Source organism: Propithecus coquereli, unplaced genomic scaffold (assembly GCF_000956105.1).
Source record: "Propithecus coquereli isolate 6110/MARCELLA unplaced genomic scaffold, Pcoq_1.0 Scaffold207, whole genome shotgun sequence".
NCBI lineage: Eukaryota > Metazoa > Chordata > Mammalia > Primates > Indriidae > Propithecus > Propithecus coquereli.
In genome coordinates this window covers 399,981-418,669 of record NW_012145745.1, presented here as the reverse complement: position 1 = coordinate 418,669, position 18,689 = coordinate 399,981, and positions in this window count along the sequence as shown.

The window sequence follows — 18,689 nt, the reverse complement described above, 5'->3', positions numbered from 1 at the left end:
CTCTAATCATCAGGGAAATGTAAATCAAAACCACAATGAGATATCACTTATCTCCAGTGAGAATGGCCTTTATCAAAAAGTCCCAAAACGATAAATGTTGGCGTGGATGTGGAGAGATAGGAACACTCATACACTGCTGGTGGGACTACAAACTAGTGCAACCTCTGTGGAAAGCAATATGGAGATACCTTAAAGAGATACAAATAGAACTACGATTTGATCCAGCAATCCCATTACTGGGCATCTACCCAAAAGAACAAAAGACATTCTATAAAAGAGACATCTGCACTCGAATGTTTATAGCAGCACAATTCACAATTGCAAAGATGTGGAAACAACCCAAGTGTCCATCAATACATGAGTGGATTAATAAAATGTGGTATATGTATACCATGGAGTACTATTCAGCTACAAGAAACAATGATGATATAGCACCTCTTGTATACTCCTGGATAGAGCTGGAATGCATTCTACTAAGTGAAGTATCCCAAGAATGGAAAAATAAGCACCACATATACTGGCCATCAAACTGGTGTCACTAATTAACACCTAAGTGTACACATAAGAACAACATTTATTGGGTGTCAGGCAGGTGGGAGTGAGGAGGAGAGAATGGGTATATGCATACATAATGAGTGCGACGCGCACCATCTGGGGGATGGACATGCTTGAAGCTCTGACTTGGAGGGGAGGGGGAGTAAAGGCAACATATGTAACCTAAACATCTGTACCCCCATAATATGCTGAAATAAAAAAAAATCTGTTTTGAAAACAGCTATCATTCTACATCCTAAAAGATAATTCTTCTTTCATTCACAGCTCTCAAGTTCAATCATCCTTACTTCTCTAAGCTTTAGCCTAAGAAGTCTGAAGGTCAGAAAAATAACCATCAGTCCCCTAATGGGATATTTAATGAAAATTAAAATATTTTATGTGAGTTTGAGGATACCAAGTCTTACTTCTTACAGTAGATTTACCTTAATTTCTCACCATTTATCTTGATCATTAATATAACTTATTTATGTTTTAAATTTTTGTGGATACCTATATGAACCTAGTGAATAAGCAAAGATTATGGAGAAATGTAATGCATTTGCTGAAGCTATCATTTGAAATTTTTTAAAAAACTTTTCCACAACCTAAATGTTCATTAATGAAGGAATTATTGAATAAAATATGGAACACAATGCAGCTGTAAAAAGGAATGAGATTTATCTGTACTTATTATTGTTCAGTGAGCTCCAGAATACATTATTAAGAGTAGGGAGAAAATTATATATAGTCTGTTATGGTTCATTTAAGAGGGATAGAAATATATACATATCTATACACATCTTTATTAATAATAATAAATAAAGCATTAAATCATAAATTTTGTTCAATGAATAATTATGAGGGAGGGAGGGAATAGAGTTAAGGAGATAGGGAAAGGAGCTAAACTTTTTTGAATACCTGTTTTGTAGATTTCACTCTGGAACCACATTTATAAATATCTTACATAATTATAAAATTAAACTCCTTTTTTTTTTTTTTTTTTTGAAGACAGAGTCTTGCTCTGTCATCACAGATGGAATGCAGTAGCATCATCATAGCTCACTGCAACCTCAAACTCCCGGGCTCAAGTGGTCCTCCTGCCTCAGCCTCCCTAGTAGCTGGGACTACAGGCGCACCCCCACACCCGGCTAATTTTTCTATTGTTTGTAAAGATGGGGTCTTGCTCTTGCTCAGGCTTGTCCCAAACTCCTGAGCTCAAGAGATCCTCCTACCTCAGCCTCCCAGAATGCTAGGATTACAGGTGTGAGCCACAGCGCCCAGCCAAAACTACATTTTTTAAAGAGAAATCTCTAAAAAGAAAATGAAAGAAAGAAATATAAATGCGTATCTGGTTTGTGGCAAAACCATACAGGGAAGAACTATTGCAGATAACACTAAAACACAATACTATACCATCAGTGAGGTAGACAAAAATTATGCCAAAAAACCTAGCATTTTCTCAATAAAAATTTTGTTGTTGGCACTGTTGTCATTGTTATTCTGAAGTTATTATGTGTGTATTGTCAAATAAAGGATGTGGGTAACCACATTGGTGTCACTGAGAAACAAGTTTTCAGCACAAAAAGAAAGGAGACCTAAAATCAAAGGCAACCCTGTTGCCTCGATTTTAAATTGCATATATCAGGATGAATTCATGATCTAGTTTATCTTTAAGAAAAAAAACTACATTTTTAGCTCCATTTTTATAAAGCAGAAACAATGATCATCCCAATAGCAATAATTGTCCTGATTGTTCTTGAATTTGACCACTGAATGGAGCCAGGGCCTCTTGGACAAATGGCTAATTGCAGATACGAGGCAGGAAATGTACAAGATGATCCTGGAACACCTTATCAGAAGCTGGGATGCTATCAGAGACTCGTAGGAGCAAGTTAAGAGCACTCATGAGAAATAGAGTCTCTCTAGCCAAAGACAGATCAATTTGAACATCAATAAGAATAACTACAATGAATTGAAACACAAATTATCACTTCATAACAAAATAAAATCCTCATGGGTCACCTTTGGAAAATGTCAGGGAACCAATTCATTATTTTGACAACTGACAAATATAGGGAAAAAACTAAGCAATGTTTCTCCCTTTTTTGTATGAACTGAATCTCATGATAACAACGTAGTTGATAAGGGGAGGTTTCTCTTTATAAAAATATTACAATTAATAAAGAAAATCATAGAATAATAGCATTATCATTTTTCGGCCTTTTATGAATTGATAAGTCAAGAGCTGTACTATCCCATATGGTAGCCACTAGCCACACAGGACTACTTAAATTTAAAGTAATTAGAACTTTTTAAATTAAAAAGTCAGTTACTCAGTCACACTAGCCATATTTCAAGGGCTTAGAAGCCACATGTGGCTAGTGGCTACCATATTGGATGGAACAGATATAGAACATTTCCATCACCATAGAAATTTCTATTAGAGCATGCTGCTCTAGAGAGTCTACTCTAGACAAGGAACTTCAATTGCTGCCAAACTGAGTGATAAAAGTACACAATAGCTCTTTGCCAAAAAAAAAAAAAAGAAAAGAAAAGAAAAAAATCAAACCTGAATAAAATTAAGCCTCTAGCTCTAACTACCAATTGACAGGAAATACAGGGGACAGAGGAATGTCTTAAATAATACCATGGGGATCCAGTCAGCAAATTCTAGATTGCGGAGCAATACACAGAACATAATACAAAACAAAAATGGTACAGTTTTGTCAATAAAAATATTGCAAGAAAAAAAATGACATAGGAGGAAACTTTTAATAATTTCCATAAGATTTAAGAAACATATCAAACAATTATAATTCATAACCTTTATTAAAAGCCTATATCGAACAAACTAGGAAATAAATAATTACAAATTTTAAAACAATTGTGGGAATTTGAACACTGGGTAATTGCTGATATTAAAAGAGTATTGCTAATTTAGATTAAGCATAATAATGATATTATGGGGATATTTTAAGCCTCTTTACCTTTTGGGTACACACTGAAATATTTACAGAAGAAATAATATGATGCTCGGATTTTACTTCAAAATGATCTGGATGTGAGATTTTAGGGAAGCAATAAATGAAATAAGATTAGCTATGACTTGTTTGTTGGAGCTGGATAATGGGTACATGGAAGTTCATTATATTATTCTCTCTACTTTTATGTATATTTGAAATTTTCTATAGTAAAACATTTATTAAAACTTTCATTGCATCAACCAATTATAATCCACTGTCATATAAATCTTTTAATGGCAGATGAACTGACAACAATATTTAACCATGCCTCTTGAATACCCCAAATCTTGGTAAAGCTCATTACAATGCAAACATCCACTATAGAATGCTCAAACTTTATATAATCTTTTTCCTCAAATCACAAATTAAAATGTTCATCTTAATTAGAACATTTCTCAGTTAAAGGGCAAAAAAAAAAAAAATCAAGCATCACTCTTAATATGACACCAGTAGGGGGAGATAGATGCTGGATTTCCTCTGGGAACATTTTTTCAAGAAATAATCTATGTTTAATCTAACAGTCTGGATGATTTTAGCCGGGAAGACACTCCCCTGCTGTGTTGTTGGTAAGAAGCAGGTCTCCATCCTCAATTCTCCAGCCTTTCATTTCCAAAAAAGGAAACCTTTGCTATAAATCATTACAATCCATTTTTCATTCTAAGTATATGTTCAAAGTATAATAACAACACTGTTCAAATTGTCCTTCTGCTCTCTCTTATCATATCCTCTTAATGGTGTTTCTAGACATTATTCAAGTATTTTTAAAAGGTAACCTCTCTTATTCTCCCATTTATAATGCTAATTTAGCATTTGGCTTAAGCTAGTACTCTTGTAAATATCATTCACTCATACAACTCTTTCTCGAATGTCTACTGTATGCAGGGTACTGTGGTCAGTGCTAGAGTCATCATGAAGAATAAGAATTACTTCCTATCCTCAAGTAGCTTACAGTTTAGTAGAGAACATAGCATAACGTAGGATATGATGTGATTGATACATGATACATACATGGCAGTAGGGGATCTCACGGAAAGGCAGCTAACCCATCTTGGAGAAAGACTTCCCAAGTGGAATGTACAACCATGTCTGTCATTTATTCATTAGTTTGTTTCCTTAACACTTATTTTATCCACTCAACAAATACATATTGAGCACCTTTTTTGAACAATATGGTGTCCTCTTGATTCAAAGTGCCATAAATTCTTCTTGCTCAAAGAAGATATATTATCTTTGATAGAGTATGCCTACCTGTAACAATGAACAGTTCTAAACATTTTTTTCATATTGTAAAGTTGGCGTTTTCAATATAATTTATCTTTTCACTGAAAACTCCCAATGATATTCAAATATTGCTTCAGAATTTCGTGCACTAATTTTTTTAAATATTTTATGTTATATCCCTATGTGAAACTAAACAGATGCTAATTACACTTTTTCTTTAATGCTTACATAATGTCTTATGCTCTTTAACCAATTTATTTAAACTATTCTTGTTGTCAAGACCGTAACTCCACAGAAAGACTTCTCTGTCACAGTTAGTTCTCCCCCTTCACTAAACGTGGGTTCATTTACCTGGTCCTCTCACGGTCAGTAAGGGAAATTTCCTCTTCTAGGACTTACATCTCTTCGGTTATGTCCCTTTACCACCTCCTGGTGTTCCCAAGTATTATCCCTTCCTCCACCCCAACCACAGCTCAGCACACGCAGACGGCTAACCATGAACATAACCTTTCTATTTTGTGAGGAAATCTGAGTTGCACAATAGTTTCTACTTGGCAACAGTCTTGGGTATTTAAAAATTCCACAAGGGGCTCCCTTGTACCACTTTTATTTTGTATCCCCCAAAGGCTCCTCTTTTTAGAATTCCAGCCTAGTCTCACCTCCTCCTTCCCCAGGTCTAGGCTGATATTCACTCTGCGATACCAAGATGGGGGAGTAAGGGGTCTTCACCCACTCGACCCCAGGCCTTCTATTTCCCTTTGGGTCCAAAGAGTGGCTGAGCAGCTCGAGGCCACCACCTCAGCCAGTGTATCCCTGAGTAGTTCTTTCTTTTCTTTTTTGTTTTTTTAATTTCAGAATATTACAGGGGCATAAATGCTTTGGTTACATAAATTGCCTTTGCACCACCCGAGTCAGAGCTACAAGCATGTCCATCCCCCAGACAGTGCACACACCACCCATTAGGGGTGAACATATCCATCCCATCCTCCCTCCTCCCCCCTGCCCGACACCTGATGAATATTGCTTCCATATGTACACATAAGTATTGATCGATTAGTACCAATTTAATAGTGAGTACATGTGGTGTTTGTCTTTCCATTCTTGTGATACTCTACTTAAAAGAATGGATTCCAGCTCCATCCAAGATAATACAATAGGTAGTTCACCATTTTTTTTATCGCTGAGTAGAACTCCATGGTATACATATACCACATTTTATTAATCCGCTCATGTATTGATGGACACTTGGGTTGTTTCCACATCTTTGCAATTGTGAATTGTGCTGCTATAAACATTAGACTGCAGATGTCTTTTTTATACAATGTCCTTTTTTCCTTTGGGTAAACACCCAGTAGAGGGATTGCTGGAACAAATGGTGGTTCCACTTTTAGTTCTTTGAGGTATTTCCATATTACTTTCCACAGAGGTTGTATCAGTTTGTGGTCCCAACAGCAGTGTATGAGAGTTCCTATGTCTCCGCATCCACACCAACATTTGTTGTTTTCGACTTTCTGATAAAAGCCATTCTCACTGGAGTTAAGTGATATCTCATTGTGGTTTTGGTTTGCATTTCCCTGATGATTAGAAATACTGAGCATTTTTTCACATGTTTCTTGGCCATTAGTCTGTCTTCTTTTGAAAAGTTTCTGTTCATGTCTTTTGCCTGCTTTTAAATGGGGTCATTTGATTTTTTTTTCTTGCTGATTTTCCTAAGTTCTAAATAGATTCTAGTTATCAGCCCTTTACAGGATGTATAGCATGCAAATATTTTCTCCCATTCTGTAGTCTCTGGTCAGTCTTTAGTTTGCTTCTAGGCATTGAGCCCCATATTCTGTCTCACTTTCTCCAAAGTGCTTTCTGAATTGTTTCCCGTGGGCTCCTCTTCCTGTTTCTGTTTATAATCCACCCTTGCTCTTGAGTTGATTTAGCCCTTCCACTGTGGACTATCTCCACTAAGTTCTCCACCAAGTTCTTTCTAGCTCCTTCCTCTCAAGCCTTCACATCATGCCCTCTTATCTTCTCACAGTTCCACCCTCTGAACTCTTGACCTAGAGGTCACCATCTCTGACAGACAATTCTCCTAATTAGGTTCCCAGATACTCCTCTCTTGGATACATTCCAACAACTAACTGATAACTTTTTAAGGGGGTGGCTTTCTCTCCCAAAGACCATGGCCCCGACCTTTTCCCTTTCTTTTCCTCTGGCCAGTCGCCACACCCAGAGCATCTACAGGGATCCAGTGTGTACAGCTCTCTCAAGTGTATAACTATTTTTACTACAATTAAAAGGAATTTTAGGATACAAACTGTATCCAGATGAGTGCAGTTACAAGAATATAGTTTCCTGTTACTTGGCTTGACAGAGGGTTGAGCATTAGTCTCTTCTAAACCTTCTCTGGGTTTATGCCATTTCTTGTCACAGGCAACTCTGCAAGTGCTGACCCTTGGGGTTACTATCCTCGCTGGTTTCTTCTGTTTTCACTTCCTGCTGTAGGCTGAGTTTTCACTCCACTCCCTGGAATTGTTGGTTCCTTTTCTGTCTGGCCTTAAGGTCATTTGTGCAGCTTTGATCATAATTGTCCTCCAATCATATACCCTCAGCATCTCAGGAGAACCCCACATTTATTGGTTCATTCTTAGTTCCTTCTTTGCTCTTCTTTTCAATAAAGATCTTTCTTTCCATTCCCCAGTATATTCACTTTCCATCAGTTCACCCTTGCATTTCTCTCTCTCTCTGCCTAGAATTTTTATTTTCCCTAAAAGCTTCAAGCATATTGGCAACTCTGCTGCCAACATCCCTAACCTCTTGGATGAAAAATCACCAGGACGAAATCCAACACATTAATATAGTGAACTTTCAACCAATCCCCTTTCTTGAATTCTGATCAGGGATCCGACTGTACTGTTGTTGTTTTGAACTGAATTACACGTGTACCTTAAAGATTGCATTTTCATTTGATCTCACCTAGTTCATAAATCACAGTGTTTGGGAGGGAAGTACTTATATTTTCATAGATTTTTTTTTAGAATCCCTTTGCTATACTCTCATTATTGTGATCTGGGTACCTGATGTAAATATAGCGCAGTCAAAGATATTCACTTGGAATGGATAATGGAGGGAAAAACCTAGAGTGAGTTACCTAAAGGGTCTAGGTCAGCTGTCTGACCTGGGTTGCACATCAGAACCACCTGTGGAGCCTTCAGAAAATGAAAAAGATCTGCCTCTCCCTCCCCCCAGATTCTGATTCGGAAACTCCCGGGAAACCTGGAACCACTGTTCTAAATGATTCTGGAGATAGTGATATCTATAGGCACAAAGGTTGGCCCTCTGTGATTTCACTTGGCCCTCACGTTGCCTCTCTTCATAGAACTGCATGTGACATGTTTTCCCCACTCCTGGGAGTCCCATCCTGACTTTCCAAAGTAACAACAAAAACAATTTTTTACATATGAGTAAACTAACCCACTACCCTTTTCCAAAAAAAAGAAAAAGAAAGGTCAGAGGGCTCATTTTCACTTCATTTTTACATTGTGTTTTTGTCACACTAATTTACCTCCAGGGAGGTGTGAGGAATTCTCTCTGCACTCCTGAGGGCCTTTTAACTTATTTATCATGTGATAGTCTTCATAAAGTGCGGATGGCTGAACCAAGATTGAAAAAAGTATTTGGAGTAAAAGGTCTCCCAAAGAATGGGAGCAAACAAAGTTACCAAAAACCTAACTTGCTCGTGCAACATTTATTGAATGGCCGCTTCCTGTCTACTGAATGCCAGGCACTGTCACTGACATTTGCTACAGTCAAATTTACTAGCCCTTTATTCATTTTAAGAGCCTGAGTTTATGAGAAAAGGCCGGGGAGAGGGGGGCTAGTTTCTTTATCAATTTTTTGTTTTTAGTTTTTGTCAATCCCAATCTCTTATTATTCTACTCACCTCCATTTTTTTTTTTTTTTTTTTTTTTTAGTTCTTTTCCATTTCCTTACACTTTGCATATGCAGCAAGCAAGAGGGGGGGAACATCTTTCTTTTTCTGCTAAAAAACAGCAAGGAATCTTGAATAATTATGCCTCCGATGAGTCAACTGATCTTGTTCTATTTCTGTCTTGCCGTTGAATTGCTGTAGGTCTCACATTGCTGACAATTTCTAGGTAACTTAGTTTCCCCACAAGTAGGGCAAATTATTCTCAAGTATAGCTGAGAAAGTATGGGGTAGAGGGGCCTAGAGTAACAAATCTGGTTCAACTCTTGCCTCCTCTAACCAACTATATGCCCTGAGAGAAGCCATTTAGATCTGCGACTCAATTTACCCCTCTGTAAAATGGATCTCACCACCCTAACTACATTAAGGGTGGTGAGAATTACAATGTCCTTTAAGTGCCTAGCATAGTTCCTATCTCATATCTCACAACAGATGGTAATATGATATTAAGTTTAGCCTAAAGCTGACTCTTCACACATTTTAAGTTCAGCCTCAAGTTTTAACTGTAACCTAACTGGATGTGTAAACAGACTGTAACCTACTCTTGTGCCAATCACTGAGTTTCAACCAATCAAAATCGGCCAACTATTCAAATAGTGTTCGAATTACACAAACACTGAGCTGTAACCAATCCAGCTGTTTCTGTACCTCACATCTGTTTTCTGGATATCACTTTCTTTTTTTGTCCATAAAGTTTCTTCAACCATGTGGCAGCGCCAGAGCCTCTCTAAACCTCTTCTGGTTTGGGGGCTGCCTGAATCTCGAATCACTCTTTGCTCAATTAAATTCTGTTAAAGTTAATTTGTCTAAAGTTTTCCCTTTAACAGTAATATTATTATCCATCTCTTAAATATCAGCAAGAATCTTTGAGACTCAAATATGACCAGCACGATATGCCATTAAGTTTTAGAAATAGAAGAGTTTTCTCAATAAATGTTATGAATGGCTCATAGGTGAACATTTCTAATAATCCGTTACACAGACTCACCATTCATTATCACACTGTCAAAGAGTTCTTACCAAGCAAGAGTGTATGTCACATGAAAGACATTAGATACATTGAACCATACATATTACATAATTACCCTATTTTGTTTTTACCACTGGACTATTTGTTAGACTGACTTTTTTTTCTGTTATTACTTGCAGCTGTTCCAGGAAAAGGAAAGAAGGAAGGAAGTCTCTTCCTTTGAATGCTAAAGCATTACTTGCACCCAGTTTTGAACAGAAAGCATGAAGAAAACATTAGTCATCTTCTCAAACTCCATTTTGTGCACCCCAATTGGTTGAGTGCCCTTGACACCATCATCTATAGATCACAGACCCAGAGCTAGGGGAGAAGAAATCTCCCCAACAGCAGACCTGCCTGGATACAAAAGCAGCAAATATTCTAAGTGGCTTTCAATCATTTATTTCCAAAGCAAATGATCCCACAGAAATTGATAGGAAAAAAATTTAAAACTACATTCTTTGACTTCACAACATGGTTCTACATATGGTTTTTGGTTTTATTTTCAGAAGTCATGTTTTTACCGTATCACAGTGTATTTCAATGAAAGCATTCATTTGTCATGATTCCAAATATTAACATCTGAGATAAGATTGACGTTTCTATCATACCTAGCTGTCAGAGTTTCTGTTTCCTCAAGGGCTCTTCTACTTCCAAAACTCTGAAATTCTTCAAGACAACAGAGATGGCTCTTGACACAACTTCTTTGCATTACGTTGTGTATTGACCTACAGAGAGGTCCTTCTTCCTATTCTGAGGGAAACTCATTCTGATGGAGATCTGGTGCCTTCTAAGGTGGATGACTTTACAGTAATATTCAGAATAATAGTGATCAGAATGGTAACATCCATGCACAGAGCACCTGTGGGCCAGGGTAAGCATGTTACATATAGTAGTTTATTTATATTCCGAACACCCTGTAAAATAGATTTTCATTTCCACATGTAGTAAGAGAGACTTCAAGAGATTAAGCTGCGGCAAATTGCAATTCGGTAAAATCTAGAACTAGTAAATCTATACCTCCCTGACTCTACAACTTATGTTCTTTTTGTAGAACTAACCAGAATAAAAAGTAAAATTTATAAATAAATGCCACCTGACAGTTTTAGAACCTAAGCAGCTGAGAAATGCAAAGTCTACCTGTAAAGCATCAGCAGCAAAGCCTAAGCGTTGGATTCTAACAACCCCAAACATTCAATCCAGAGCCAACTTTGAGTTGACCATAATGTTTTGATTTTAATTCAGATTAATTGCCAACATTTAAGACTATGCAGAATTCACATAAAAAGCGGGATTGGGAACTACTATTGACAAACCAGAGTATCTGGCAACGTTGGGCTTCACATTCCCACATGGTAACAATAAGTGACGCTGAGTAGCAGATGCCCCTTGGGACAGGACACTCCTCCCATACATTGCAGCCTACTCTTTGCTGACTGAGCTTGTGTGCCTAAGCCCATGGGCTTTTGAGTTTGTGACCTTCCTTTCCTCCATGGCATCCAATCTAGAGAAATGAAAAGAGTAAAATGTTTGCAACTTCATAAATATACGGCGTGTCAAAAATTATAAGAAGAAAGGCAACTTGTACCTTTTCCTCAATGGTTTCTTCTTGGGGATGACCCAGAGATTGTGAGGGTTTGGAGAACAGCCTAGGGCCTTCAATTAAAATAGTTTTGTCTTTGGTTACTACCGGAATAAACCTGTAAGCAGACAGCTGTTTCATGCCAGTTGAAATTCTAGTCTTGGGTGGGATGGCAGAGGTTTATGACTTCAGATGAGAAACAGGCAGGAACAGATTATATTCTTATGCCAAGTTTCTTTCTTTATTGCCATGGAAGCAAGAAGAGAAATGCAGAAAGTGGAAAGCTTTGCTAGAGCCGTGTTTCAATCAAGCTTTCTGCAAGGCATCAGGAGCTGCTCAAGATTTTGCAAACACATTTACAGGAAAATCATGGCTATAGAAAAACTCCCAAAATTAAAACAGAGCTGGAAAAGAATAAAGACCATGCATTTGTCTTTAAACTTAGAAGTGGAACCCCCCCGGGATCTGGTATTCTATAACAACACTGGAAACATTATTAATGTTAATAAATAAACATCTGGATTGATTTGTAGTCTAAATTTAAGCGTCCTAAATATTTTGGCTCTATTGTAACTATACTGCATTTTCCTAAATTCTCAAATGTTTCTTCTGTCCTTAGCTTACACTTCATTTTCTTCTGACTCTTTTAACTCAAGTCTTGTTTTTCATGAAAATGGACCTTGTTATATAAGCGGTTAAGCACCAAATGTCCATAAAAAGATATGGAATTGGTCTTTATTTCAGCCTTCATATTTGCACAATGTGAGCTCTTTGCATACACATAACCCTTTTAACTGGAATCATATAATCACACCATTTGCTTCTCTTTCTTTCATATAATGCTTTGTGCTACACATAATGCCAACATTTACCAACAAAATTTTAGTTGAGCTAAAATTAAAACCTCAGGCCATTATTAAGCCATCTGTTAATTCCATTTTTAATATAAAATTAGCCAGGGCTATGCCAGTTTTGGACAGTATTAAAAAGAAAACATAAAATATGGTGGCACAAACCAGATTGAGCCATAATCATGGCCAAGTCTCACTTGGATTCTCAACTGCACTCAAAAAGCAAGAGCAAAGGCTAGCAAAACACATCTTCACCAAAAAAAAGTGCAGTAAAACGAAGGCAGAATTAAATGAGCCAGCTACAGAGAATTCTACCCATAAACACAATGCTCAGACTTCATCTGTTTCTCCCCACCTTCATTTGAGAAAGTTAGTCTCAGGTCCCTGGGCTGCTGTTGCTGCCTTGAGCCTTTTCTCGATGTAAGCCAAGGGGTTGCTATGCAGAGTCCCAATGCATGGAACCAGAGTTAATCATTCACAGGCCCTTTCGCCTGAAATAAGATGCTTTTCATTTCCCTTGGCTTATGTGAATAATGAAAAAAGAAAACAAACAAAGGAGATAACTGCACTATGTTAAAAGATAATCCCTTAGCATAACTATTGTCTAGAAGGCTGAGCACCACAGTCAGGCAAAAATCCAGTCTGCATTCAGTGACTACGTTGACATTTATTTATAAGAGATTATGCCGTGACAGAGCTTCAAGTCATTTAGAAATGCTCCCATTCCCCAAGGCCTTCGCTATATTTATATGCAGGATCCCATATTATTTTTCCTGGTGTTATGGCAACAAGGATTTCAATGTTTACAGAGCTATCAAGTTCCGACAGGCCCAGCCGAGGCCTTTGCATCATTGGCTTGCAGGAAAATGGAGCGGGGAGCCGAGCACGCGCTCGGCCGTCTGAACAGCTAATACCCGGGCAGAAGAGGGGTAGGAAGCCGGCGAACGGCGCTAATCAACTCACAGAGCCACTCTCCCCCAAGGGAGCTTGCCCTCATGATCCCGCGGTTAAGGAATATATTGCAAAGTACGCTGAACCTAGGAAGTCACATTAAACCTGAAAGAAAAACAAAACCCAAATTCCTACTGCAATTTCGCACTCTGAGTGGATTTTTAAAGCTGTGTTGAATATGGTGCCTTAGAGTCCTTTATGAGGCCTCTGGGGTGGCAAAAAGGGAAATGAAAATGCAGTGGGTGAGGAGAGGGCAGCACAAGCGCTCTCTCTGTGCCCGCCCTTTGTTTTTAACTGCACGGGGAGCAGCCCCGCTTACCTTGCACCTCGTGCAGCCACGACCCAGGGCTCCGTAGTTCCGGGTACACTCAACTCTGAGACTAATTACTGTATGAAGCCGGTTATGAAAACGTCCCAGAAATACCCGTATCTCACAGACAAGATTATTTGGAGAACTTGCCACCGACTCCATGAGCACAGCTACGCGTAAGCAGGACCTCGTTGTCCCTGGTTCTCTGCACCGAAGTTGTTTTCTGGAGATTGCCCAAACTCCTCCATACTCTCTGGCGGAGACACGGAGCTAGAAGTCGTTAAGAAAAAGTCCTTCCAAACATACCCTTTGGCCATCTTGGTTCTAGTTGGAACAGGAGGTAAAAGCCACAAGCTCAGCCCCTGATTGAGTAAACCACCACCCTCCAGTTCTAGATTTGGGCCAGGGAAACTCAAGTCAGAGTAAAATGGAATAAGGGATTCTAGGCCAAGTTTCTCCTTTTTTTCCTTTCTTTTCTTTCTTTATTTTTCTTTTCTTTTCTTTATTTTTCTTTTCTTTTCTTTCTTTGTTTCTTTCTCTTTTTCTCTTTCCTTTTTTTTTTCTTTGCATATGTGTGTTCATAAGGGTATTGGTACTTATTTGGATATAAAAGTGTCACATTGAATTATAGAAAGGACTTTACAAATGTGTCTAAATATTCTTTGAGGTTTTGTTCTGTTTAAAAAGATAAATAGCAAGAAACATGCGTATTTCCTAATGCTTAAGATGTACATTTCAACACACAATAAATTAAGACTTGCTATATAACATAGGACGTGTGAAAAAAATGTTTTGTTTACATGGTATGCACTTTCAACTTATATAAAATAAATTTAATAGTATGGGAGAAAAGGTAGGAATAATAATTACGATAAATATCTCTGTGTGTCTTTCTCAGTAAACTAGAGCCATATAAGGAAATAGCTAGAAATGGGTGAGTATGACCTCAGGCTCTTTCCCTTTGGAAGTTAACAGCGTTGACAGGGCTGCTTCCCAAGGCCAGCTGGAAAGCCTGGGACAGGGGCAGGTCTTTGTGCCACGAACGCACGTCAGGCCCATTTTCTTATTGGCAACTGTGGCCACTGTTTGCAATCCTGTTGCTATCGGTGACTTTACCTTTCTTTCCTCAAGAGCTCACCTTGTTCATAGCTTGCCAGCTCTTTTGGGATGTTGGCACCCAAACTAGATTGTCTGTGGCAGGTCTTCCCAGCAGTCAGAGATTAAAAGACATCATTTAAAGCTGTGCTTTAGGTGTCTTTTTATTTCTTTGGGTCAGGCCGCTTCAGTTAACCACACAGCCGCTGCAAAGGCAGCCGATGTTATCTTCATCACCACAGTCTTCAACATCAAACACAGTTAATTGCCGGGATATCTTTCCTAAGTTCTCTCTAGAAAATTACATAAGCTAGAGCCTTGCCATAAACTCTGCAAATTCTTATTCATTCGTTCACCAAGCATTTTTTAGCCTTTAACTGGGTGTGACACTGTGCAGTACATTAAGGATACCATGATGTCCCGTTTAAGCTTAAATTCTGTGGGGAGACAGTAAATATAAATAAATCAACAAGGAGTACAAATGCTAGTGTCAAATATTCTAAAAGGGCAGTCAAGAAGACGTTATAATGAGAATAATATGGAATATCTTCAGACATCGGCTGTTCAAGAACTTCTTCCCTGAATGACATTGAAGAAGGGATCTGTTGGGTAAGAAAACAGTTCTGAACTAATAAACTAGAAGCATTTGTGGTAAACCTAATGCTGCTTAAGGCTCTTGGTGACTACTTAAAAAATCAGATAAAATATTCCTGGCACATTTTAAATCTCTCAGTCTTCCAGAAGATTAAATAGGATGATTTGGGGGAAGCTTACGTCTTGGTCCAAAGCTTGATACCACATTGTTAACTAATTCCATCTTTTGACACTTTGTGGATATTTTCACTTCCGCAACAGACCAGGACCTTCCTTTACTGAAGGAAGATATAAAAAAGTGTTTTTAACCTGGCAGATTCATGAGGGTATCCATGCTTGGTATATACCCTGAATTTACATACAAAGTCAACTATGTATGGTTTATATACAATCACTAGGGAGAACATCTAGCACTTTCATCAGATTTTTAAAGAGCTCTGTGACCCAACCAAGGGTACAGCCACTCAGACATATGAGTCTAAAGTAGTCCATTGCTCTGGAATCTTCCAAAAAGTGGACATAGGCTTTTTTTTCCCCCCACAATAGATCAAGCTTCAGTTCCTACACCGCACATACTTTTAAAAATTGGTTTATAATCTAATATTTGTGTTTGATTACCTATTTCAAGATCCTAATAACACATGCTCTTGAAATATCAATAAAGTAAATAAAGGACAAATGCTTCTTGTTCAGTTGCCAGCTGCAACCCAACCACCTCTCCATGACTCTCCCAGAGATATACCTAACAGGCTAAAAGGAAGTCACTTTAGGTTGCTGTCTCCAGGCTCAACTAGCAAGACAGCTCCAAGCAGCACTAATGGCTGCCAGGGTGTAGGTCGAGGCAAGGCCATTCTCCATCTCCGGCCCAGCACAGGAGGAAGTTGATTGGATGCAAGTTGCAAGACCTAGAGTAATTGATCATCATCAGAATCACCTGGGGTTTCTTTAATCTAAATTATGCAAATTGGGTATATGGGTCTAGGTAGATGAGTGTCATTGTACTATCTTTTTTAACTTTTTTGTATGTTTGAAGTTTTCCGTAATAAAAAGTTAGGAAAAAGTAACTTCCTGCACAAGCTGATATTACTTTCATCTACACCTCTTCACTTGCCCATACAATTATGACTCAACAGATTTGTAGTAGAGGCACACAAGTATGGGTACTTTGAAAATAAAACGAGAAATATTCTCATATGATTTTGGTATGCACACCTCGAGCACCACTGTCCTAAAGGGAGGTGGCAGACAGGGGACACAGCGTCCTCTGCCCCAGGAGTCAGCCTCCAGCCCGCGCAGCCCTTTCTGCATCCACCTCAACATGAACTCGCTCTTCCGCTTCCAGGGCAATAAAGAGTCATTTTGGGGGGGAGAATACCTAGACCAAACTCTCTGTTGTGTCCAGTGAAAATTACTAACATCTGATTTAGGGTCATATTTTTAAAAGTGTTAGATCCAAGGAGAAAACTGATGCCAAGGATGGCACTTCATGACAAGATTTAGTGACTCCACAGTCCGTTGTCTATGGCCAGCCTTAATTGCATCCAATTCTAAACAGGCAAACAGGACCCGTTTGAGAAAGCCAGGGTTTTTTTTCTTTTTTTTTTTTTTTTTTTTTTTTCTATGAGCTGTACATAGCTATACATACAAGTGATCTGAAACAATTTTCTTCAACTTTCTGAGACATGGTAATATTGATTTATTTCACATCATATTAGAATTAATTATTCCTCTTTGTAATATGTCTGATTTACTTAGAAAAGAGATGCATTCACCAAGATATCATTGAACTAGTAATGGAAAAGTTGCGCATCAGGCTGGGTTCCCAGAAGTGAACCCCTTAAGATGATAATTCTTATGCAAGTAACTTATCAAGGAAGTGTCTCCGGGAGAACCCAGGAAGTGAATGAGGGACACCAGACAGAGAAAGAGAACGATCCAAACTAAAGTGCGATTTCACACAAAGCCCCTCAGCTTGATCTGACAGGAAAACTCTAGAATGTACTTATGTCCCTGAGTTTAGCCCACATGCAGGCAAGGAAGCTGAGCTTTCAAACTCAGTCACCAATCACTCAGTGGCTAATAGCCAATATGAGGCAACACACACTTTCAGGCACCTTTGGCTATCTGCATCTAGGAACAAAAACAACTTAAGCAGCCTGAGGGCAGGGCTCTGAAGAGAGCCCCAAGGTGCAGCTATAAAAGCAAAAGGACTCGGTGGCTGTGTAAGGGGTCGGAGTGCACGGAAATGGGAAAGGAAACTGAGGACATCTGGGTTAAATACTGACAGTGTCCACTAGGGCCCACCCCTAGAACTCCCTCCCCCCACCCATTTACGTCTCACATGAAGGTCAGCCATCTGTCATACCTTCTTCAAGGTGGTAGTCGGTCAACGTGTCTGAGGGAAAACTTACAAGGGAGAAGTTAGTGGGATGAATTACAGCTCATCCCACCAACTGCTGCAGCTTGTTCCGTGGTCAAACCATCTTCATAACCTCCTTCCTCTCCCACTCATTGTGGGTTCTGCACACCCATGGCCAGCATTGGGCTGGTCTAGGAGGCTTGCCTGAGGAGGTTACTCAGACATCCACACTCAGGGAGTTGAGTCCCCAGTTATCATGCCCTTCTCAGACCACAGTGGCTGTACCCACCCACTCACAAATAAAACTAGGCACAGGACCAGTGAGGGACGGCCCAGTGGACCCTGTGGGTTTCAGACATAGTACTCTGCCCACATTATACAACAAACCCTTCCTTCAACTGATGATCAGAGTTAATTACTCATGCTGGTATGGTAGATCTTTTCTTTGCCTGCTAGTCTACCAGCACATGGAGCCCAAAATGACCAAGTATGTCTTTATACATTTATGTCCTAGTGGGGTTTTTAATGCATCCCTTGATGGAAGCATTTCCCTATGGGAATCGGGACGTCCAGACTCACAAAACCTAAAGTTGCCGAGACAAGAAACACAATCGCCCCGAAGTGGGTCACTAGGAGTGATGCTGAACAGGGCCACCCTTGCTTCTACCCTCTGGTGCCCAGACCTGCATATTCTACCCATGGGGAATACAATACTGTCTCAGAATGCCTTCTTTAAGGTAGGTATTAGTCAGGGTTTTCCAGAGAAACAGAATCAATTGATGAAGAGAGAGAGAGATTTTAAGGAACTGGCTTACATGGTTAAGGAGACTGGCAAGTCCAAAATCTACAAGGTGGGCGGCAGAATAGAGAACCAGGGAAGAATCAAAGCTGCAATTCGAGTGTGAAAGCCATTTCCTGGCAAAATTCCCTCTTGTTGAGGGAGGTCAGTCTTCTGTTCTAACCAGGGCTTCAGCAGAGCAGATGATGCCCACCCACATTATGGAGGGCAAATTGCTTTACTCAATGTCCCCCAAATTAAACGTTATTCTCACCCAAAAACATCATGGACATTATGATGTTGGACGTCATGGTCTAGCCAAGTTTAAACACAATATTAACCAAAACAAAGTATATACTACATCTGACCAAGCCCCAGACTCACAGAGTATCATTTCCAAACTGGT